At 37.9% G+C, this 26,498-nt stretch overlaps 1 protein-coding gene across 1 annotated transcript in view; it reads right to left on the bottom strand.

Annotated features, from left to right (window-relative positions):
• Positions 1-26,498, bottom strand: part of CA10 (carbonic anhydrase 10) — a 731,405-nt gene that overhangs the window by 641,839 nt on the left and 63,068 nt on the right. The window lies entirely within an intron of this gene.

Here is a 26,498-nt window from a genome sequence, read left to right on the forward strand (position 1 = left end):
GAATTAATTAATTTTAAATTAAATTAAATTAAATTTTAATATAATTTATATATTAGTATATTATATAATATTATATGTCATAAAATAATTATTGTTATAGGAACCCTACCAGAAGCTTTTTATGAAATAAATAGTCTTAATACCTAAATGAAGGAAAGATAAAACATGGAAGGAAAATTATAGTCCAATATCATTAATATCAATTCAAAAATGTAATATATACATGAAGAGAATTATCATTTCCCCCCTAAATCTTCTCTTGACCACCTTAAAACATCCTTAGTTCCCTGACATCCTGATCCTTATAAAGAATGAGCTCCAATGCCTCTTACCATCTGTGTTGATTTCTTCTGAATGTGCTCTAGCTTGTCAATGCCCTTCCTAAAATATGGTAACCAGAAATGAACAAAATATTCCAGATGCTTACTATGAGTATACAGCAGAACTATCAATTCCCATGTTCAAGACACTATGTTTCTCATTTAAGTCTGCATTTCCCTTAGTTTTGCTGGCTTCCATGGAATATTGTTAGTTTATATTTAGCTTAGACTCCACTGAAAAGTATGAATTAAGGTTATTCCACGTAAGTTGAACTTAATTTCTTAAATACTCAGCTTTTGCTCACCTCCAGTTTCCTAGACTTTCCCTATGACCAAACCAACATGTTCCTTCAGAATATTCAGCATGTTCCTTTGTAAGTCTTCAAAATATACTTATTAAATAAAGAACAATCCCTTATTTAGTTTGATCTGGCCAGTGAATTGCAGGATCTGTGTGAATGATCCCTGTTTCTATTCTACTACTTGCACTTTTAGCATTAGTGTTTCTCAATCAGAGAATCACCATGGGATCTAAGATTTGAAAAAGCTATCAGAGGTCTTTAAGTCCAACCAGTATCTGAAAAAGAATTTACTTTACATTATCCCCAACAAGTATGCCCAGCCTTCATTTTAATACTTTATGTGTTAGGGATCCTATTCCATACCAAGGAAGTCCATTCAACTTCTGATATCTTTAATTATTTAGTGTTAATGTTTTGTTTTACTCTGATCCATATTGCTCTATAGTGCCATCTACATCCTGAGAAAGGGATGTCTATATTATCCTCTACTGCTCTTTCTGGTTTGAGAAAGAAGAAACATAGGAGGAAAGATAGGCTTCACATCTGTTTTGCTATCTGCTGTGTTTTGCTGTTAGAAGAGGCTTGGAGAAGATTGGATAATGCAGAATAACCTGTTATTGGCAGATCTGAGGAACTTAGCAGTGTGCTAGCTTAAGTGTTTATCACTGAAAGGTCTAGAAAATCAGAGTCCAGGGATTTTCATCCATTCAATAAATATTTACTGGGTGCCTGCTACATACAATATACTACACACAACTTTCAAAGATCACTGAGACAGTTTCAACCCTTAAAGAAATTAAAATATAACACCGGGGATGAGAAACGTACATATGTTAATGGACATCAAAAATCTGATTTCATCCATGTGAGAACTCTTTCTACCATGGAAAACTACAAGTTATAGCCCGGGAAAATTACCTAAATCTGAGAGAAGTTGAATCTTCCTGACTCTATTTCCACATTGCCTGTCTAAGGGGTGTGTGTGTGTGTGTGTGTGTGTGTGTGTGTGTGTGTGTGTGTGTGTGTGACTGGAATAAAAATAGTAATAACATGTCTAAGATCACATAACAAGTTTGTGGCAAAGCCAGGACTAGAAACTCAAGTCTACCTCCTAGCCCAGCTGTGGTTTGTCCTTCATTCTAGAAGAGGATCATGACATCAGGGAGATGATGACATGACTTGCAATTGAATTTGATTTGAGTGAGGGAGGGCTGTGCAAAGTCACCAGCCTCACTTTCTCCTTCTAAGCCATCTGAGTACAGGGCCAGATATTGATCAGGATGACTGGAGATGGCTCAGGATGCAGTGGGAGACCTCGGCCTTTTTAAACTAAGGTCTTTTCAAGTTCTCTCTCTGAGTGAGCCAATGCTCATTCAGTGAATAAGCCTACCTGAGGGTGTTCTGCCCAAAGAAAGGTACTTTTTGGGCTAAAACTTACCTAGTTAACTTGGGGTTTACTGGATACCTTTCTTTCTCAGAGACTAAGCCTTAAACCCAATTCACTCTGGATCTCATTGATTGGACAACAGTAGGTCCTTGCCCTGCCCAAGTACCACTTAATGGCTATTTTTTGAGCTCTCATGGCTCAGAGTGAATGTAAGTAGTTTCTCTTTTGGCCAGCAGCCCTGAGGATCTTCCCTTCCTGGCCCAATGGTCTTTCCGTTTTTACCACATTACTTCAATGTTAGAAATATTTTCAGTAACAAAAGTTGGTACAATAAAGGTTAATATCCAATTACCCAGAACATCTAATTTCCCTAAAATATTATGATTCAGATTTAAGAACATTGGAAAAATCAAGAAACTGGGATTTAAGTCCAAGCTCTGCCACTAACTCACTGTGTAACGGATGGCACTAGAATCAGCACAAAACAACTAGGGTTTGTCCTCAATTTGCTTTGTCAGAAGAAACACGTATTTCTCCTTCTTAGTGGAACACTAAGTGTCCCCCAAAAATGTCCCACTCTTATTCCTGACAAAGGACTGCCTGCCACCTCACAAGATTCCACGGCTGTCACAAACCTCTCCAAAGATTGCCTATCCATAAGTGAGGAATTCCACCACCATGCCACCTAGTCTGACATCCCTCATCATGTGGTGTTCTCAGGATCAACACAGAATTAATTCAAGGACCAATGATATAGGCAGTATACGATGGCATTCACCAACCTCACCACTATCTATAAACCATTTGAGAGCAAGGTCTGTGTCTCATATTCTTGATCTCTTTCATCCTAAACATAGTGCCCTATAAGTAATCAATCACTCAATAAATGTTAGTCCAGTATTATAACAGTTGATAGGTGTACAAGCAAACAAAAATGTCTCCTACCTACATCCTTAATTGTAAAGGGGCTCCAGCCCAGAGTGAGGATCCAGTGAGATACTTGCACATATTCTGTTTTTAAATTTATTTTTCTCAAATAAATAGAAAAACAATTTTAAAAATTTTTTTTAAATTTTGAGTTCAATTTTTTTTTCCCCTTACTCCCTTCTCTTTCCCACCCCACCTTGAAAAGACAGGCAATTGGATATAGATTATACATACATATTCATGCAAAATACATTTCCATATTTTCCATGTTAAAAAAGAAAACACAGAACCTCCACCCACCAAAAGGTAAAGTTCAAAAAAAGTATGCTTCAATCTACATTCAAACTCCATTAGTTCTTTCTCTGGAGGTGGATAGTATTTTTCATTATAAGTCCTTTGGAATTATCTTGGATCATTGTATTGCTGAGAACAGCTAAGTCATTCATAGTTGATTATCACAAAATATCGCTGTTACTATGTATATTGTTCCCCTAGTTCTAATCACTTCACTGTGCATCAGTTCATATATCAGGCTTTTTCTGAACCCATCCTGCTCATCATTTATTATAGAACAATAATATTCATCAGTCATATGCACAACTTTTTCAGCCATTCCCTAATTGATGGGCATCCCCTTCATTTCCAATTCTTTGCCACTACAAAAAATAACTGATGTAAATATTTTTGCACATACAGATTCTTTTTCTTTGATTTCTTTGGATTTCAGGCATAGTAGAATTACTGGATCAAAGGGTATGCAGTTTTATACTCCTTTGGGCATAGTTCTAAGGTGTATCTCCAGAATAGTTGGATCATTTCACAAATCTACTAACTGTATTAGTGTCTCAATTTTTTCACATCCCCTCCAATACATATCATTTTCATTTTCTGTTATATTAGCCAACCTGATAGGTGTGAGATGATACTTCAGAGTTGTTTTAATTTGCATTTCTCTAATCAATAGCAATTTGTGCGTTTCTTCATATCACTATATGTAGCTTTGATTTCTTCTTCTGAAAACTGTCTGGGGACAGCTAGGTGGTGCAGTGGATAGAGTACTGGCCTTGGAGTCAGGAGGACCTGAATTCAAATTCGGCCTCAGACACTTGACACTTACTAGCTGTGTGACCCTGGGCAAGTCACTTAACCCCAATTGCCTAACCAAAAAACAAAATAAAACCAAAAAAGCCTGTCTGTTCATATACTTCAACCATTTATCAATTGGGGAATGACTAATATTCTCATAAATTTGTGCCAGTTTTCTGTATATTTAAGAAATGAGGCTTTTATTAGAGACATGTGCTATAAAATTTTCCCCAGTTTTCTGCTTTCCTTCTACTCTTGGCTGAATTGGTTTTATTTGTGCAAAACATTTTTTTTTCAATTGAATGTAATAAAAATTATCCATTTTACATCCCATTTTAACTTTCTCTTGGTATAATGTGAGATGTTCTTCTATACCTAGTTTCTGCCAAACTGCTCTCCAGTTTTCCCAGCAATTTTTGTCAAGTACTGAGTTCTTGTCCCAAAAGCTTGGATCTTTGTGTTCATCAAACTTTAGATAAACTTGCAAATATTCTAATTAGGAACTCATAACTAATTTATGTGTTTATACTTGGCATCCCTGCGCACTACAGCAAACAAATTCCTACCTCCTGCTCCTCTAATCTCTGTGACTCCCAATCTTCTGGGTAGGTGGGAAATCTCTTTTCCATGGTCTCTTTTCTCAAACCCACATTGCTTTACAACTTTAATCTTAGGACTCCTCAGTCCCTGTTCTCTAGTCTTCCTTTCCATTCTGCCTTTTGAAACCTCCCCCTGTTGTTAGCAGGCTACTCTTTATTCCAGAGCTCTCCTTTTAATGTGTGTGTACATATGTATGTACGTGTGTGTACACACACATACACACACACATATACACATAACAGGAGTGGCCTGATTTATAGTTCTGATGATGGGTAAGTCACTTAGACTCTTGGTGTCTCATTTTCATTCTCTATAAATTGAAGAGTTTGTATGAAATCACTTTTCAGCATCCCTCTAGTACTGACAGTCTCCATGAATCTATATTTTTTCATTTAATAAGTTCAGAGTTTCCTACCATCAAAAATAGGGATTTTTAAGTCAATTATACATGGAGAAATGGGCCTTGGATAAGGTTGAGTACTTCACTGAGGAAAACAGAATGAAAATAGGACAGGATAAGAAGTTAAATTTCTTTTTACATAACTTTTTTTTTACTGTGTTGATTTGTTTTGCTGAATTTTTATCTTTTCACCTTTCAAAATATATATTATAACAGCTGAATCTGAGACGAGGAGAAAGAAGAATAGGAGAGGAAGTGTAGGCAATTTGAAAATTGAAATATGTCAATAAAATGTAATTTTTTTCAAATAAAAAAACTACTGGCCCCTAGAGCCCAATGTGAGAAAAAAATGTGTCATACTTCAAACTTCCCTGCTTGTTAACAAGACAGCAACAGTCTCTATATCTGTAGTCTATGTAAGAGAGATCTACAGTTTTGTGGCACAATTGATAGAGTGTCAGATTTGGTGCCAGAAAGATCTGAGTTTGAATTCTGCCTCAGATACTTATTAGCTGTATGATACTCAGCAAGTCACTTACCCTTTCTCAGTCTTAGTTTCTTCACTGGTGAGCACTGGACTCAATGGCCTTTAAGGATAGAGACTGAGAACACTCCATTCTTACTATAAAACTTCATATACAAATATATGAACACAATAGAGATACAGAAATAATCTCTTACAAGCAAATAGATTTTATAACCCAGACAAGGTTATGCCACTCTTGGTAGCTACAACATTGGCTCTGTTTTTCTGAGCAAATCACCAGGCTAGAGAAAAGGAAAACATACCACAGGATTATAAAGAGCTCAGTCAATAAAATGTTTTCATCATCCTGGCCAGATTTCCCTGGACCATATTTAGCACTGGAAACAAGCAAGTGCTCTTTCATTATTATGTTAATACCGTGCAATTCCACAAATCCTCTTTTTTCTGTACATTCAGGATCACTGTGGTTGTGAATTCTGATGGTGGGGCAGCTTGAGTCACAAGATGGCTCTAATGGAAGAGTCTAAATGTTTCATTCTTACTACATGAGACAGAAGAGGGAATGAAATCCATTGCAATTTATTACATTCCTGGCTAATTATTAAGTGAGAAAGCTCTGAGTACCAAAGAATATTAGGAATGTTCTTCAGGGAATAGGCCACTCCCTCTCTTCAATAAAGAAATGAATGAATGAATGAATGAATGAATGAATGAATGAATACACTTGAACACACATGTTTTTTGTTACTATATCACTCCCCCCCCCCCAAAGGCCCTTCTTACAGATGCTATAGAAACTGTTATCATCTCTTTAATGAGTTGGGAAGTTTGGAGAGTAATAGATTTTTTTGTTAAAACTCATTCCCTGTGGAGTCAGGGAAACTGTGAGTTTAACTCTGATCTATGAGGCTATATGAGGAGTTTGTGGAGAAAACTCAGAGAAAGAGAATAAGGAAAATAGCTTTTGAGGGAGAACTTATATAAATGTCATTTTAGAAAAAAAATCTTATAAAGTGAATTTCTGAGATGAGAATTTGAAGACTGATAAAAGTAAGGGCTTGAAAGATGTTGAAGGGATTGTTTTCCTATCCTGGATGGAGATAAGCTAAAGAAAACAGAGAAAGAAGATGTAGGGACAACCTTTCTTTATAAAACTACTGTAACCTTTATATTTTAAAGAGGAAGAGGAAGATTTTTGGTGAGAGACTTTATTTGTTACTTTGGATAAACTGAATTATATAGGGCTGTGCTTTTAGAAGTGGTCATCTATAATTATAAGGATGGTTTGAGGTGACTGGCTGTGATATTTCTTACAGCTAAACCACTGTAAATAATTATTGCCTCCATTATTGATTTTATAGTTAATACATTGTATATTCAGTTACTTTGATACATAATTTATCCTCAAATATCCTCAAATATTTTTTAATGTAAAGAGAGATAAGAATAACCTGAGAAAGGAGATTTCTTCAATCTATTAAATACAAATTTGATGAAAAGGGACAGTGACCCTGAGATTAACCAATTAATTAAAAGATGTTCAAATTTTAATAATTAATGAGCAAATATCCAAAAAAAAACCCCTGGATTACCATTGAACACAGGATGATCAGATTAAATAGAGGCAGTGAGTCAAGTAACAGTCTGAGGAATGATCTATGAGTTAGGTTGGTGACTGAAGAAACCCTGTTACTTAGGGAGTTATTCTCTGAGCCCTGTTATTCATAGAAAGCATTCATTGCAATGGCTGAAGATGTATTATTTGGTCATCCTGAACCATGGACCAAATTTTCCTGGCAAAAAGTAACTTTTCTTCATATGGAGGACTCTAGCAAGTAGAGGGAATGCTGAAAGTATAAACTCTGTTTTGTTCAATGAGGCATAAAAAGACACAACACAGTATTTCTGAACCAGATAGTTCTGCTCTCAAGGATCAGAATAACTAGCCCATTTCTTTTGGTCAAAGTTAGCTTTGCCAATCCAAGAAATATAAGAGGAGGGTTTTGGAGATAGGACCTTATAAGACACATGAGCCCCAGTGGGTATAAAGGAATTTTCAGTGGGAAATATAATTAATAAAGCCAATAGATAAATACTTAATACTAAATGCATTATAAGATCATGGACCTAAAGTTGGAAGGGATATTGGAATTCATGAGTCCAACCCCATTATTTTACAGATGATGGAAATGAGGCCTCAAGATATGATATGACTCATCTAAGATCATACATCTAGTAACTGGAAGAGGTCAGATTTGGAGCCAGTTCTCTGACTCCAAATTCAGTACTCTTTCCACCTAACTTTACTGCCTCGGCTGGAGGAGAACTTCATGTTTCCAAGGAAATTTAATCTTAAGTGGACCTAAACATGACACTGAAATATATCATATCTATAAACTTTATGCAACGACTGTGCAGAAACTCTGCTTTTGCAAGGGAATTCGGTCCTAAAATTACCCTTGTAGGTATGAACAAATCTGGCTACAGACTAACTGGAACAAAGAAGATAGGGTGGAACAAAGAATAAGGTAGGTCCTGAATATGCTTGTGAGTTTTCAGTTAATATATAGAGCAAATTGGTCCTGTAGTGCATGCTGACAATTGACTCATCCAGTAATTCATATGAATTGTACCTAACATTAATCAAAAAGCATCAAATATACCCTGAATCCAGGGGGGAAAGAGGGCTTATAAGCAGTTTTCTTCAACCACCCATCTTTTGAGTGGCAACTCATTTCCAACAATTCAGACTTTTATTTTGCTTAGCTCTTAAAAGGGCATTCTCAATGAATAATTGTACCCTGTGTGCAAAGCATCCTGGGATTAGTGACTCAGATCTCAAGGAGGACCCCTCAACTAACTCTCTCTCTCTCTTTCTCTTTCTCAAGCCTAATATCAATAATTAATATTCAGCTATAAGGATGGACATAGAATAAAGCACAATGGATAACTCTCCTTCCTGAAAATCACTTCAGATTCCATGTGTTGGTTGGTATAGAGCTGGTTAATCAGACCCTTATTTCTTCTTCCCCCCTTCCCCAACAATCTTTGATGGTCACTCATGTATGGGAGTCATGTATAAGAAAACAGGTGAATGAATATGAAGGAAGAGACTCAGGCATCTCGCATCAAATTTAGAATTAGAGAAACACAGGATTCAATTAGACTTTCCTACTATAAATGATGGACAGCACTGCAGGGCTTATCATTTCCTGTCTTAGCACTCAGCATAACAAGAAATTTCATATACTATCCCTGAACTTAAAGAGCATCCCTATGAAATGTGCCTCTTTCTAAAGGATATCTGTCACACAGTGGTATACACACATTCATACTCATCTATAGACACAGCTAATGAACTGGTGAAGCCTCAGAATAACCAAGACTCTAAATGAGATGCAAATGACAAGAAGCACTTGAGTGAAAATCACTGTGGCATATGGGTTGTGGTCTGGTCTTGTCTTCAGAACTTCTTGCTCCTGAAACACAGCACAAACTCCCAAATGGCACTGTGAAACCTATCAGAGAGGATGATGGGGAAATCCTTCTTCCCTAAATTCTACTTATTTCCATGAGTAGAAAGGGAATGATTGGGGAATTTATTTTAAGAAAGCTCTTTTTTTCAGTTTATAGCGCTTGGTCTACACTTTCTACAACTACTATCCTGTTCAGTTCAGTTCCGATCAACTAGATTCAACAGGCATTGAGGAAGTGACTACTATATGCTAGTCACTGTGTCAAATGCTGTAGATAAAGAGACATAAGTAGAACTGTCCACACCTTCAAATTACATTCTACTGGAAGGACAGCATTTGGTCATTTCAGTTGTGTCTGACTCTGCATTACCCCATCTGGGTGGGGTTTTCTTGGCAAAAATACTAGAGGGGTTTGCCCTTTCCTTCTCTAGCTTATTTTATAGATGAGGAACTGAGGCAAACAGGGTTAAGTGAGTTGCCCGGAATCACATAGCTAGTAAGTGTCTGCACATATGCAGAGAAGTAAATGCAAAATATATACAGAATAAATCCAAGTAATTTTGGTGCAGAAGTATGGCATACAGAGGAAATATTTAAAATGAGGAAATCAGGAAAGACTTCTTATAGGAGGTGACACTACAGCTGATTTTTGAAGGGAGCCAGGATCCAATAATTGTAGATGAAAGAAGAAGGCATTTCAGGCAGGGAACACTGCCTATGTGAAGCACGATAGAATATGGAATGTCTTATATAGGAAACATTAAATTCTCCTCTACCTACCTGCACAGGGAGAATACGGGAAGAGAATCCTTCTCCAAAAACAAAAACAAAACAAAACAAAAACAAACTGTTTTTTTTTACTATGGAAGAAAATAAACTCCTACTTAAGCCTGAAGACTATGAAGAGAGAATCCTCTATATAGCCATTAGATATTTAGCAAATGAGAATTAATGTTTATTCATACATTCATTTTGTAACAACCATTATTAAGCACCTCTTATCTGCTCTTATGGGCACCTGGGTGACACAGGGTTTGGAGTCAAGAAGACTAGAGTTCAGATCCACTCTCAGACACTTGTGACCCTAGACAATTCACTAACCCTGTTTGCCTCAGTTTCCTCATCTGTAAAATGAGCTGGAGAAGGAAATGGAAAACCGCTCCAGCATTTTTGCCAAGAAAACTTCACAGACAGTATTGGTGTGATATGGTCCATGGGGTCACAAAGAGTCAGGCATGACCAAACAACTGAACAACAGCTTGGTTTGACTAGACTAAAGTAAAAAGTCAGTCCCAGCTAAGTACTCAGGGAGCATATCAGGGTTTTTTCTGGTACCTCCCATGAGTTTAAAAGCCAGAGAGATGCCCAGGACTAAGCACAAAGAAATTTAGAGTCAAAATACCACCACGGCAAGAGATACAAAAAATTTGAATTTTTTATCATTATTTTTGGGCAATTTGGGTTAAGTGACTTGCCCAGGGTCACACAGCTAGTAAGTGTCATGTGGTCTGAGGCCAGATTTGAACTGGTCCTCCTGACTTCAGGGCCAGTGTTCTAGCCACAGCACCACCCAGCTGCCCCCTAAACTATCTTCTTTTTTTTGGTGAGGCAATTGGGGTTAAGTGACTTGCCCAGAGTCACACAGCTAATAAGTGTTATGTGTCTGAGTTCACATTTTAACTCAGGTCCTCCTGACTCCAGGGCTGGTGCTCTATTCACTGCGCCATCTAGCTACCCCCAAGAAATTTGAATGTTTAAGAAATAAACATCTCTTCAAAGGCGAAACTTCTGCGTACATGTGAGTTATAGGGCAAAACCTGCCAATCGATAAATAGATAAGCATTTATTAACCACCTGCATTGTTCCAGGCATTATGAAGGCAACTCCAAAAGTGAGAGGCCCTTCCCTCAGAGAGCTTACATTCTAGGGAGTACAACTCAGTCACTAATAACAAAGACAATTGTCTTGAGTTTCAAAGACCCTTATAAATGTGCTGGAGAGACATATACTCCCACAAACCAAGATGATTGGTTCTCTCACTGATGTTGCTGGAGCACATATAGGTTTTGCTACTATTTACTAAATTCTCTCCTTTCCTTCAAAAGCAAGCTTTCTTCTCCTGACACTTGGGGCCACCACAGTCTAGCACCTGCACAATGAAGAAATCGTGGAGTCCCTGAACTATAGAAATGTCATAAGCGCCCAGCTCAGGGTATTGCTTATAGAACAGGAGCACCATAAATGTTTGAGAGTTCAGATTTTGCTCTGGCCATGTTCAGGCTGATGTTCAGCCATGTTTATGTGCTTCCACATTAAAAATTCGGGGCACTTGGGGTCAGAATTGAATCTTAAGAGTGATATTTCCTGGCTCTATGACCCTGGCCAAATCAGAATTTCTCTGACCCTCAGTTTCCTCACATATAAAATGGGGGTAATTCTTGCTCTACCTACCTCTCAAGGGGCTGTGTGAGGAGGCCAGTATTGAAATGTAGCACATTGATATTACTCATGCTGCTATTATTTGTATTGTTGTTGTTATATGGTATGCTTTGGTTAAAGGAAGAAGTCAAACTGATTTATGTTGCCTGAGGAAGGAACGGGGGAGATGAAATCCTTTGCCAGAGGTCTGTTTATTTCTGAGTCTTACAAATTGAATAGGGAGGGAGAGAGAGGGCTGAGGAATGAATTAAAAGGTACATTCCCATCTGACTCCATATGGGGCCCTTTCACTCTAGAAGAAGAGGGTATTTTTTGAAAGAAATGAAAATTCCACAAATCCTATAAACAAAAACAGAACCAACTTTCTGTACATAATAAGTCTCTCCTTTTCCTTCTCCCTCTCCCTCTCTTCCATACCCCTCCTCCATCTCTCATCACAGAGCTAACCCTGCAGGGACAGTGCCAAAATTATCATATGCCTGTATTTTTGTGGTTTAAGTAATGAATAATTGTTTTTAAAATTGCTTTTTAAAAGACATTTTTGGAGCCTTCTGGCGACTCCTTGGTAAATAACTACACATGTGAATCAAACGGCTTTCTTTATCTCTGTTTAGGAGATATTGATTGGGGGATTTGTTTTACACCATTTTAGCTAACTTGATCCTTTGTTTTATTTATTTATTCATACTCATGCATTGGGAGAGAAGCAGCAGGTGCCACTGAAGAGATTACATTAACACTTGCTCCCTCTCCTGGAGAGAGCCTAGACTACATACTTGTTTTTGACCAGGGTTCTACTAAAACCACAGTGCATTTTAGCAAACCCTGGTCAGCTTTTCAACCACCACAGGCTTAAAGAGAGAGGGAAATTCTGACCATAAATACATAATGTGAGGGCCCAGTGAAATAATGTTTATGAAAACACTTTGCAATTGTAAAATACAATACAAATCATAATCTTAGGGAGGGCAGCACGGACTAGAGGAAAGAACATTGCACTTGGAGGTAGGAAACCAAGGTTCAAATCCTGCTTGTCACTTTTGTAGAGTTTCAGACAAGTAGTTTAACTTCTCTGAGCCTCCGTTTCCTCATCTGTAAAACAAGAGAGTTGAACTAGATGACCTCTTGGGTCCCTTCCAGCTCTGGATCTATGATCCTTCTCACTAAACATGTTCCATCTCTCCAAACCTAAACAAAACCGAAAGATTTTCAGAGAAAGAACCTTAACAAGTTTAGCCTTTTAAAAGCTTCTATGCCCAGGCATGCCTAAACTGCCAGTCAACACAGATTTATGAGGCACTTACTGTATGTTAGTCAGTACAGCTTGGTGTGAAGTGGAATGGAGTGCCTGTTTACCTCAGTTTCTTCATCTATAAAATGACCTGGGAGAGGAAATGGCAAAGCACTCCAGTATTTCTGCCACGAAAACTCCAAAGGGGGTTATGAGGAGTCAAACAAGACTGAAAGGACTCAACAACAGAAATATGCTAGTCACTTGCTGAAGGCTAGAGATACAAAAAGAAAAAAAAGACACATCATGGTCCCTGCCTTCAAGGAGATCACATTCTAATGGGAAATATAACACGCAAAATAACTAAGCATGTACAGGATATATACAGAGAAAATAGAAGGTAATCTTAGAGGGAAGGCACTAGCAGTGGGAGAAACCAGAAGAAGCCTCCTGCAGAAGGTAAGAATAAAACTGAGCATTGAAGGAAGCCAGGAAAGCCAGAAGGTAAAGTGAAAATGTACAGTGAGATGAAAAAGTGATATGTTTGGGGAATGGCAAGAAAGTTTGTATGGCTTAATGACAGAGTATGTAGAGGGTAGTAAAATGATTTTTAAAAAAAGACTAGAAAGATAGGAAGGGTTGGGTTATGAAGGATTTTACACGCCAAACAGAAGATTTTTATTTGATTTTCCAAGTGATAAGAAGACATTAGAGTTTATCAAGTAATGGAGTGATATGGCTAGACCCATACTTTAGGAAAACCACTGACAGCCGAGCAGAGGGTAGAGGTGGGAGAGACTTGAAGCAGGGAAACTAACCAGAAGGCTATTGAAATAGTCCAGGGGTGAAGTGATGAGAGCTTGCAACAGCAATGTGAGTGAAGAAAAGGAAATAACAGAACTTCACAATGGATTGGACATGTGGGGTGAGTGAGAATGAGAAGTCAAGGAGGATACCAAGGCTGTAAACCTAGGTGACTCAGAAGATGGTCGTGTCCATGTATGTAATAGGAAAATTTGCAAGGGGAGGGGAGACAGAGTGAGATAATGAGTTCTGTTTGGGGCATGTGAGTTTGAGAATTCTATTTCATTTCACTTCTATGACTAGCCCCCAGTTCTACTTTTTCTAAGCAATGCTCTAACCAGTCCTAACTCCACTTCCAAGGTACTGTTTTGTCAACCACTTAGTAGCCAAATGACTTTGTAACTGAAATGATGTTATCAAAGAACTCAGCATGAGCAGTTTAAATTTGTCATTTAAATTGAGATGGGGAAAAGGTGAGGAAGGAGATGAAGAAAGCCAATAGTATCTAATTTCAGAGTTGGCATGACTTCTTATTACTTAAAAAAATAAAATTTTTTGGCCCATCCAATCAGAGACTGAGCAGCTGCTACTGAGTATTTAAGAGGGGGAGGGGGGAATAAAATACTGAGCTATTTTGCTCTAGGAAGCAGACCCCCGACCTGAGCAGCAATTCTTCTCCTTCATCAGTTTTTGTAGGACTTGGTACATGGCGGCTGAACAGTCACAGTTCAAAGGAGACATTAACTCAATAGCCCACAGCTGCTCAGCTAGGTGTCAGCAGAATATGATGCTTGAAAAGAGCTGAGGTGCTTTGAGGAAGCCAGAGGAACCCAGTCTCAGCTCAGAATGCTCCATACTCTTCCTCCATGAGGAAAAGCAAAAAACAAGCCCTGTCAATCAGCCTGGGGCCAAAATACACCAGCAGGACGGCTCATCACTTTCAAATGCATCCTGGCACATCAGAAGCACACTTAGAAGTCACTCCAAGGGTCTTGACTTTGCTGGTCTATATTAAAGATATCCAGAGTTGCTTGGTTACTTTATATTGATCTAGACATGTAATTTCATTGCTATAAAGGAACTCTCTAGCAAACAAACACACTACCAATTCAGACTGACACTTGCTCCACCACTCATGATTTTATAGACTTAGTTGGAGCTCAGAGAGGTTAAGGGACTTGTCCAGGGTCACACAGACTGTGTTACTCTCACTGTGACAGTCTCAAAGACTGGCCTTTACCTCAGTTCTTCCTGACACTGAGACAAATGGTCTTCCCATCATGCCATGCTGTCTCTATTGCCTGCTCTTATTTATATTCAACTTAAATGCAGTGAGAGGCAGCATAGGAAGGGAACGGGAAGGTAAAAGGCATTTATGTTCCAGGTGCTTTACAAATTCATATCATTTAATCCTCACCAACAACCCTGGGAGGTAAGTACTATTATTATCTTCATTTTACAGTTGAGAAAACTGAGGCAGATAGATGTGAAGTGACTTGCCCAGGGTCACATAGCTAATAGATGTCTAAGGCCTGAGTCATCTCTTTCTGATTCCAGGTTCAGTGCTCTCTCCACTGTGCAACTTTGCTGCACAATGTAAAAAGTTGACCTGTAAAACCAGAAAGACCAGAGTTCTGGTCTCACCTCTGATGCAGTCTGGCTGTGTGACCCTGGGCCAGTCATCTAACCTGTAAGTGCTCTCATTAGCTCTTTAAGATAATAAATTGTAGAAAAGGTGCCAGCTTGCATTGCTAGAGGATTTCCTATACCAATGAAATCACAAGTCAAAACCCTATCCCTATCCTTAAATGTAACACCTTTTCCAGGAGACAGTGTGAATTCACATATAGAAACTCTGCATAATCAAGGGAAACAGAAAACAAAATAACAAGGAGGAAAAGAAATGGGCATGAACTTCAGCTAGTTTCTAATAAGCAAGTCTCCTAACAAAAAAACAAAAAACAAAAAACAAACAAAAAAATTTTTTAATTAGCACTTACTATAAACATGACACTGTGTTAAAGTCTGAGGGAGGGTGGGGTAGGACTTGTAAGACTCAGGCCCTGCTTTCACGTCCTCACAAGCAAATTGGGGAGATGAGTTATAAAAGCAGAAGAAGCTAACTCATGAGTCCAGGCAGTAAATGATAACTGCCAGATGTGTGATGATATAAGCGCATCTTCTCTAGGCACAGTGAAGGTACCTTCCATGAAATCCCAGTAATGAACAGGGAAATGGGGATGATATGTATCTCATTCTTTTCCTACATGATTTCAATTTCTTCTTCTCTTCCTCTCTATTTTTAATGTTTTTCATTTCAGGTAGTTTGGAGATTATGAATATAAAGTCAGAAACTATTCTTAAATTTTTCTGGATAAATATTATATTCAGATGAATATGGGCAAAGATTTGTTATATGATGATGGTCTAGTTGAGTTTATTGGTCAAATTCTCAAGGACATTTTGAAGTCTGTATTTGTAGCATGGGTATTTGTCCTCTAAGATTTTATGAATGATGGGGAGCTTCTGATGTATAATTCTAGCCTCCAAATCATTTCTTGCTAGGTATTCAGTGGGCCAATTTTTACAGTATTCAGTGATGTTACACAGTGTCTGTCATTTCAATCTACATTGATCAAAAGCTCTGAACTCCTTAAGAATAACATGTCTACAATTTCAGCTGAAGGTCTCACTTCATACTTTTAAAAAATCTGAAGACATTTCCATCAAGACTTCCTTCTTCTCCCTTCTTCTCCAACTGACAATCCCTTGACATCAACACATACAATGTCCTCTTTCATTCCAATCTCTGCTGAAGAGGTGGCCTTTTCCTCACCAAGACCAAATCCTCTACACATTCCATTGATCCCATCTTATTCCTGCCTTCTGTAGCACATGGCCTCTACTATAATTCCTTTTCTCTAATTTTTAGACTTTCCCCATGTAATGATTCTTTCCCTGCTGCCTACAAACATTCCCAAGTCTCTGCCATCCAAAAGAACAAAACAAAACAAAACAAAAATAAAACAAAATAGAACTCTCAAAGGTAGAAGCAAGATGGCAGAGTAACAGGAAGGAATACAGCCAAGTTCTTCCCCCAGCAAACCAAAACAAAAAAGCACTTTCCACCTCCAAACAGATCTAAGAAATGCACCAGACCAAAATATGATTGAGGAATACAAAACAAAGTCCCAGAGAGTCATTTTACCTATCCCAGGTCAGGAGAGGAAGACAGACAGGGAGGTCTATGGACATAGAGGGGGACAGAGTCTTTTGCTAGGCACAGCACACCTGTGCCCAGGGAGAAGTTGTGCACTAGGATAACAAGGAAGTCCCAGATCCAGGAAAATGGGATCTAAATTCATCTAGGGTGTAGAAATAGGTGTGAACTGGCAGCTCTGTTATGCACACCTAGTTCCTACAGATTAAGCAGAGACCAAGGAGGAGACCTGCACTTAAAGGTGGCAGTTCAGGCAGAGAAGTAGTAGCACTGGGTAGTGGGCAATGTGACAAGCAAGGAGTGAGTTTAGAAGCAAGCAGCAGCAGCACAGAGTGGACCACAGGAGTGGAGTATGGTCCCAGTCCCAGCCTCTAGTCCAAACTGAAGCCAAAAAAAGGAATAACCAAGGCAGGAATCCCATAACAAAGGGAAATATCCAGTTCTATCACCTCTGAATCAGCAGAGCTAGCTGGTGGTGGCAGAGTCCAGCAGTAATCTACTGTTGCTCAGACCCACACTCAAATCAGGAAATTGCAAAGCTCAGACCAGGAGGGCAGTGACTGGATTTTGCCCTAAATCAGTTCACTTTGTGAATACTGAAAGCTTGCAAGTCCATAGTTTGAGCAGTCCCTGAAAGCCTGGAATAAAACAATATATATTACCCCTAAGAATATAACAGTAGGACAAGCCCAGACCTTCCTTTCAGAAATGCAGAGATCCTGGCCTTAACACAAAGTCCAATGTCAAAAAGTAGACTGAAAGAATGAGTCGGGGGAAAAAAAGAATCTGTCATAGAAAATCTGAAAATTAGAATAGACCAGATATAAGCTAATGACTCCATAAGACAACAAGAAATATTAAAACAGTCAAAAGACTAAAAAAAAGAAGAAAATATAAGACAACCCTTAGCAAAACAAATGACCTGGATAACAGATTAAGGAGAGAAAATTTAAGAATCATTCTACTACCTAAAAGACAAGAAACAGAGCTCAGATACCATATTTCATGAATTATAATAGAAAACTGCCCAGATCTCTGAGAATCAAAGAGCAAGATGGAAATGGAACCACCAGCCACTTCCTAAAAGAAGCCCCAAAGTGAAAACTCCTAGGAACACTATAGCCAAAATCCATAGTACCCAGGTCAAAGGGAAAAAAAAAAACATTGCAAGCAACCAGCAAAAGACTACTATACTTTCAGCCTGGGCAAGAGAGAAAAGCAAGTCTGTTTGTTTGTTATTCCATAAGTATCTATTACTTTAAATGTGCCTCTCCCATTGAGCCTTGATTTCAGAATAACAGTAAGTCTCTTATTATATACAGTCACAGCTTTCTCTTTAATATCATTTTACTTGATAGGTCTTGTTTGGGGAAGATTGACCTATTGGTAAATACTGGCTTCCTCCATTGGTTGAGTTTGATTTTTGGATTCAGACTAAAAGCGTCACCTTACCTCTCTGCTTTTCCTTAATGTACATTAAGAAGTTTATATCTCTTGAATCCAAATAAAGATTCCATAAAATGACAAAGTTATTTAATGTGCATTTTTGTGTGTATGTGTGAATAGATATATCTTGATGTTATCATGTATATCAAGTGACTATTATGATGTTTTGATACAACTTTGTCTTTAACTTGAAAGCCATACTCAGTGTTATTTATGAGACAAAAAGGATTTAAAGCTAGAACCAAAAAGGGCTTACATTGTCTTCCTGAAAGACATGTTGTATCAATTGTTCTTTTTTGTTAAAATAACATTTTTAAATGTTTAAATATTTTTTTTCAATTAACAAGTGTGGAGCTTCTGCTTCCAGAAGCCAAGATGGTGGAGTAAAAGGTGAGTCTCTCTTACCCTCCCTTATTAACCCCTGAAAGCCCAGAAAATATCACCCCAGGAAAAACCTTGGAACAGTTGAACAGGAAGAAAGATGAGGTGCAGCAGCCCAGTAGCCTTGGTAGCTTGAAGGACTAACAGGAAAGGCCCCTCTTGCCCTACGGGAAGGGGAGCAGAACAGAACTGGAGGTATCCCAGCAAGCTGATGGAAAGCCCCACCTCAGCATACCAGGAGGAGATCCTGAAGCCCAGGGGGTGGAGCAGGCAAACACCAACACCTGGACTCCAAGTGCCTCATTGAGGGCGGGAACTGGTGAAAACCAGCTTGGAAAACCACCAGGTGCCTTAGCATTCTACAACAACTGGCTCTCCCAGCGCCTCAGCAAAACTAAGGGAAGCAGCACTCCAAGGTGCCCCAGGCAGATAAACACCCTACAACATCCATCTGAAAGGAGCTGAAGAAAGCAAAAGAAGGAAAGGCCTGGCTGAGCAGAAATGTCCAGGAGCCACACTACCCAATCCTACCCCTAGAGTTCCAGTATTGCTGATTTCAGCCCAACACCAGGTAAGCTGCCAGAACCCTACAGCCTCCAACTGCCAGCACAAGAGGCCCCAGCACACAAAGCCAGTGACCAGGCCCTAGGCTCCCAACACAAAAAGCTTGGGTCAGTGCTCTCTGCTCCCTAGCAGGAGAGCTCAGTCTCTTTAAAGGCCAGGAAATAAGCAAACACCATGAGCAAAAAGAAACGTATAATAGATTCTTATTAGGGGAAGAGTGAAAATCGAGGCAGAAATTCTGAAGAGGACAACAGTGTCAACAAACCCACATCTGGAATCTCAAAAGGGAATACGAACTGATCTGAAGCCCCAAAAGCCTTCTTAGAAGAGCTCAAGGACTTTAAAAGTCAAATGAGAGAGGTAGAAGAAAAAATGGGAAAAGAAATGAAAGGTATGCAAGACAGAGTCAATAGCTTGGAAAAAGGAAAGGCAAAAATTAAATGTAGAAAACAAGTCCTTAAAAATTACAATTGGCCAACTGGAAAAAAAAAAGTACACTGAAGAAAACAAATCCCTAAAAAATACAATTGGCCAAATGGGAAGGAGGTACAAAATCTAATAGAAGAAAACAATTTGTTAAAAAATTAGAATTAGGCAAATGGAAGCTAAAGACTCTATGAAAGAGCAAGAATCAATCAAACAGAAAAAAAAGAATGAAAAAATACATGAAAATGTAAAATACATCATTGGTAAAACAACTGACCTGGAAAACTGATCCAGGAGAGACAACTTAAAAATTATTGGTCTACCTGAAAATTACAATGAAAAAAAGAGCCTAGACAGTATCTTTCAGGAAACCATCAAGGAAAACTGCCCTGAGGTCATAGAACCAGAAAGTAAAATAGTCATAGAAAGAATATCACCTATCACCTCCTGAAAGAGATCCCAAATTGAAAACACCAGTGAATATAATAGCCAAATGCCAAAATTACCAGATCAAAGAGAAAATACTGTAAGTAGTCGGAAAGAAACAATTTAAATAACATGGAACCACAATCAGGATTATACAGGACCTTGCAGCTTCTATATTAAAAGACCGTAGGGTATGGAATATGATATTTGGTAAGGCAAAGAAACTTGTATTACAGCCAAGGATCAAATACCCAGTGAAAATGAGCATAATCTTTCAAAGAGGAGAAGGATATTCAATGAAATAAGGGACTTCCATACCTTCCTGATAAAAAGACCAGAGCTCAACAGAAAATTTGATCTTCAAATACAAGACTCAAGAGAAACATAAAAAGTTAAACGGGACAGAAAGAAACAACATGTTATTAATAAGGGCAAACTGTTTACATCCCTACAAGGGAAGATGACACTTGTAACTCTTGAGAACTGTATTGTTATTACACCATGTTAAAGGGGTATACTTAAAGGGGGTGGGTATAAATTGACTTTGATGTAGTGATGGGTTAAATGGATCCAAATAAGTGGATTAATCTGATCTAAGAAAATGTACTGAGAGAAAAGGAAAGGAGGAGACAGACAAGGGTAAATTATATCACAGGAAAAGGCATAAAAACCTATTACAGCAGAGGGAAAGAAGGGAGGGAGATGAACATTGTTTGAACCTTACTCTCATCAGATTTGGCTCAAGAAGGGAATAACATAATCAGTTAAGTATAGAAATCTAACATGCCTTATAGGCAGTAGGAGGGAAAAGGGAGGGAGGATAAAAGGGAGGAAAGAAGTAGTAAGGGTAAAGGGGAAGAAAAGGGAGTGGACTAATTGAAGGGAGGTGGGACTGAGGGAGGGAGTGGTCAAAAGGAAAACATCAGTGAGGAGGGAAAAGGAGAAAGAAAAGCATAAACAGGGGAGGAAAAGGATGGAGAGAAAGACACAGATAGTAATCAAAACTCTGAATGTGATATATGAATGTAATGGAATACTATTGTGCTATAAGAAATGATGAACAGGCAGACTTCAGAAAAACCTGGAAAGACTTGTATGGTTTGATGCTGAGTGAAGTGAGCAGAACCAGGAGAATGTCGCACACAGTAATTGCCACATTGTGGGATGACTAATATTGATAGACTTAACCCTTCTCAGCAATACAAGGATCTAAGACATCTCCAAAAGCCTCATGATGGAAAATGCTATCCACATCCAAAGAAAGAACTATGGAGTTTGAATGCAGATCAAAGCATACTATTTACTATTTTTTTTCTTCTGTTGTGTTTTGTTTCCTCTTTCTGGTGCTTCCTCCTATTAGTTCTAATTCTTACTTACAACATCACTAATGTGAATATATGTTTAATAGGAATGTACATATATAGCCTATATCAGATTGCTCACCACCTTGGGGAGGAAGGTGGGGAGGGAGGAGTAGAAAAATTTAAAACTCAAAAACTTACGGAAGTGATTGCTGATAAATCAAAATAAATTAATAAAAAAAATTAACAAATGTGTTTTTTCTCCCTCCCACCTCTATTCACTCCACTAAAAAGAGAGAAAGAAAATTCTTGCAACAAATATATATAGTTGAGCAAAATTAATTCCCACATCGTTCACATCCAAGAATGTGTACCTCATTCTTCATATTTATTATGTTACTCCTCTGTTAGGAGGTAGGTAGGATTCTTGATATTACTGTGTTGATGGCATGTTTTAAATATAATTCAATTTCCCATATGGACATCAAACACTCTAGCATTCTCACTAGGAAATTTTTTAAAAACATATTTGCATTACATGAATAAGTCAGTGTAGAACTGAGTCAAAGGCTTTGCAATAATCAATAAAGGCAGTGTAAATGTTATGACAATTTTGAAGTGCTTGATCAATAAACACCAAGTCAACACTTTTTATGTTATATTCTTTGTGGCCTTCCCACCCCCTGGACCTCTTGATATATTCTGCTTGTTCCTCAGGCAATGTATCATTTTCTTTGAAGTGTTCGGGGTTTTTTTATTTTTTACTTTTTTGAGTAATATAAGTTGTGAACATTTTGTATAAAGTACATAAACAAATACTTGGCTTGTATTTTGAGAGATCATTGGCATTCTCATCTTTTGGTAGTAAACATGTTATCAAGTTTGTATTTGAGAAGAAGTTGGTTAAGTACTTTGCTAGTAGTAATTCAGGTGTTATGGCAAAGTGTTTGAGCAAATAATCATGGGTTATTTATGGCCCTGCTACTTTCCCATGTTGCAAAAAGACAGTTCCTATCACCTCCCTTCACATAATTGTTCTGTCATCCATATTAGTAATGGTTACAAATTTTCTGTTTCACATTTGAACCAAATTATACTTCCATTGGGTTGGATCTTCTTGACAACCTTCTAGGTGACCAGAAATGTTCCACATCTACCATCTTTGGGGTCTCTCTTTCTCTTCTGACTGTTTCTTAAGCTTCTGTTGTAAAGTTTTTGATTAATGTTTGAATTTATTGTGTCCTTTGTGCTGCTTTGACTCCTTGTATCACCTTAAATCTATTGATAATTTTCTTTTAACTACTGATTAAAAAAATCAAGAATTTCCAATGTACTTTTCTATTCTTGATTCCTTTCTGTATGTTCCTTTTATTGTAGACTTAAATTGGAAAGTATTGCATTAAGGCTGTTTTTTTTTAAACTGTACTTACCAGCTAGATATTTTCATAATCTTTCAATGCTTTTCTATTGGAATTCAATAGTTTTCTGTAGTCACATGTGTGATGGTGATATTTGATTGATGCCTATCTTTAAGAGTATTCTTCCTATGATCCTTACTGTGACAACAACTGCCATATATACTGTTGTGTGTAAGTCCACAAATATTTTTGTAGTTTTTGTCAAATGTTGTGGGAGAAAGTGTTGATTCATAGTACTTTTAATGAAACCCAGCTTTTGTGAATTGCTGTGTTTTTGAAGAGTTGATCTGGTCATTTGGTTCATGCCATCAGACTCTAAAAAGGCTTTCAAAATTCCTGTTTAAGTATGCCCCTTTTCTCTTCAAAATAATTTGAGACATCAATTTTGTTTCTATTGCCCTGTTTATTTTTATGTAAAATTTCTGGAGTTTGAGTTAAATACTTTTAATGACTTCAGGTTATTCAACTTTTTCTTCACCAGATTTTAGTAGCTCTTCAGTTTTGGTTTTCATTTCATCTATTTAGGCTTAGGCACAAAGTTGTTTCTGAATTGCATTAGCATGCAATATGTTGTATATCTTGAGGCTGTAGGTACCAGTGAAAGAAGGAACATGAAACCCTTGACTATTAAATTATCTGTTTCCAATTTTGTTATGATATAATATTGGCACATAATAAAAAATCATATCTTTAGTCAATTTCCTGCACACTCATGGCTTGCTCATTTTAATTCATCTGGATTGTTTTTATCAGATGATATATTGGTGTCTCTGATTCATTCCCATCTATCTTACTATCTTGAGTAGCTAAGTAGCACAGTGGATAGAGTGCTGGGCTGGGAGTCAAGAAGACCTGAGTTCAAATCTGGCCTCAGACACTAGTCATATGACACTGGGCAAGTCTCTTAACCCTGTTTGCCTCAGTTTCCTCATTTGCAGAAAGAAATGACAAACCACTCCAGTACTTTGGCGAGAAAACCCCAAATGGGGTCATGAAGAGTCAGACATGACTGAAACAACTGAACAACAACATCTTAACATCTTGTGGTAACAAAACATGAAAGAGTACCACTTACTGAACTGTACTTCAAGATAATATTATTAATACAAGATTTTCTTTGTGATAGGGCCAGCCAGCAACCAATTCAATAGTGATTAATCTCATATTTTGTATTGAATTCTTTAATTTGGAAACCATATTTAGGTTATTTAAAAGAGTTGATAATGGATTTAATGCTATGTGAGAACATAATAAAACTGAAACTGTCCCTGAAAAATACCATGCTTTACATGAATTGTTCTTGACATTATGATGTTAATGGCATATTTTAAATAGAAAACAATTTTCCACATGGAAATCAAATACTCCATCACTCTAACTTGGATATACTTTATATATTTGTAATACGTGAATAAGTAATGACTGCAGAAATGAGTCAAAGATCTTATGGTCAACAATAAAGGCTGTATCTATCTAATTACCAATATTAACTACTTCATAAATAATCATTTGTCTATTGCAGATATGTATAGTAACCCTTAAGACTGAATACCTCATGTGTCTATTATAACAACAACAACAAAACAATCTTTAATTATCTGCTCTTTGCAGCGTACTGTGCTGGGCTCTAGGGGCAATAGAAGGTTTAATAAGATATGCCCAGAGCCATATTGGAGCTTATATTCTAGAAGGGGAGCATTATACATATTTTATACATGTGTAGATAGCTATAGTATGCAACATTACATAACTAAATGCTTCAGGGAAGTTCATCACAAGATCTCCTATGATGTCTAAGTAGCAAGGCCATTACTTACTGAGGAATGAGGGAAATCTCCTTGCAGGAGGTACCATTTTAGTTAGGACTTTAAAGAATGTTTACGCAACATGCAGATAGACAAATAGACCTACCTAGACAAAATGCATCCCCTCCCCTGCTGTACTTCACCCCACAAAAAGGACTCCCCTCAAGTGCAAGTTACAAAGCACACCAAACTAGACTTCTTTGTAAATGTAACTAATTAATCTGTAAGAAAGATCCACATGGAAGGCTTGAAAAACCATCACCAAGAGCTGAAATCTCATCCACAGATTCACTAGCTAGTGAAACAGCTCTCCTCCTTTCTTCACTCTCTTGGCCCTCAAAATTCTCAAGGCCACCTCGTGTTTCATTGTGTTCCTTAATTCCTTGATACAAAGGCTGCATCAGAAGCCGGCTTAACAACCAGTTTCCTTTGCTTCTGTTGTTTCAGAGATTTTTCTGGTGTTAATTACACCTACGCTTACATCCAAATATTTCATTGTGATGCAGATTATACTTGTAAGTGCATGAATTAATTATTCTTCGAAGGCAAAAGAATTACTTATGTTTCACCACTCACTGTGACATGTTTCCAAGCATGTAAATGACAGATGCACATTTAACTGATGTGTTTTCTCTTCTGCCTCACACACAGGGGCCCAGATTAAAAGAGATGGAAGATTTAGAGGCCCTGCCTTCCAAATACACTGATGTCATGCTTGGGTTTCCATCTCCATCAGCCATTTCATGAATAAGTAATGTGCCTAGGTCTCAGTACCTGCTCAGATCAGATTGTATCAGCAGCACAATACTCTGAAACATCATTAGGACAAATCTGCTGGCACCAAAGGGAGGGGAGTAGGTTGAACTTGTCATTAGCAAGATTATGTTAAAAGGAATTTCCTTCCTCTCTAGCTAGCTCCATGTAAAATAAAGTAGCTTCCTCCATCTCAGCCCCATCATTACCTGAAAGTAACTCTCCTCCAGGCTGCATCAAAGCCTTCCAGATTCAAGTTCTCACCTGGGATCTGGCAGCTAAGAATGGGAATACCATTAAGCAATCACCTTCCTTCCTTTCTCTTTTTCTCTTTGGGGTGGCCAAATCAGAGTCAGGTAGAAACAGCCTCACTGGATCCAGGGGAAATTTAGAAATAAAAACCAACAAAGAAATTGGCATACTCACACTAGTGGTGTGCAAGAGACTTACATAAATCACTCACTGAAGACCAAGGGAAATAAATGAGAGCTCAGAAATCATTTCGTGGGGGAAGAAAGGAATAAGCTTTTACATATTAGTGCCTACTATGTGCGCTATACCAAATGCCTTTTTTTTAACAAATATTATTACATTGGATCTTCACAACAACTCTGCAATGTAGGTGCTGTTATTATTTCCATTTTACAGATGAGGAAACTGAGGCAGACAGAGACTGTGACTTGTCCAGTATCACAAAGCTCGTGTCTGAGGCCAGATTTTAAACCCAGATCTTCCTATGCCCAGACTTAGCATTCTATCCACTGTACCATGAGCTGTCTTGATGAATTTGTTTTTTTTTTCTTTTTTTCTTTCTTTTTTTTTTTTTTAGGCAATTGGGGTTAAATGACTTGTCCAGGGTCACACAGATAGTAAGTGTCAAGTGTTTGGTCTGAGGCCAGATTTGAACTCAGGTCGTCCTGACTTCAGGGCCAGTGCTCTATCCACTGCGCCACCTAGCTGCCCCTGTCTTGGTGAATTTGGCAGATATTCTGTGAACCAAATTAGCTAGATGTACCATCTCAGTTCTTCTATTAATATTCCAGCTATATAAACCTGACTCATAAGGGCCAAGAAATAGTATGGAAATTTAATCCACATCTCCTTGTGTAGAGAATTCTCATCTTGGTACAGTCATTAGATAAAGATATTCAACCAGAAAGATTGTTACACTCCTTTCATTCAACCCAAATAAATTGCAAAGCTCATGCACTATTTTACAAAAAAAGTAAACACCTCAGCCAATTAATCTGAGGGGAGAAGAAACAAGTTGTCCATTAGTATCCAGCATCATGAAACTGC

The sequence above is a fragment of the Phascolarctos cinereus genome, unplaced genomic scaffold (assembly GCF_003287225.1).
Source record: "Phascolarctos cinereus isolate Bilbo 61053 unplaced genomic scaffold, phaCin_HiC Scaffold_5;HRSCAF=322, whole genome shotgun sequence".
Classification (NCBI taxonomy): Eukaryota; Metazoa; Chordata; class Mammalia; order Diprotodontia; family Phascolarctidae; genus Phascolarctos; species Phascolarctos cinereus.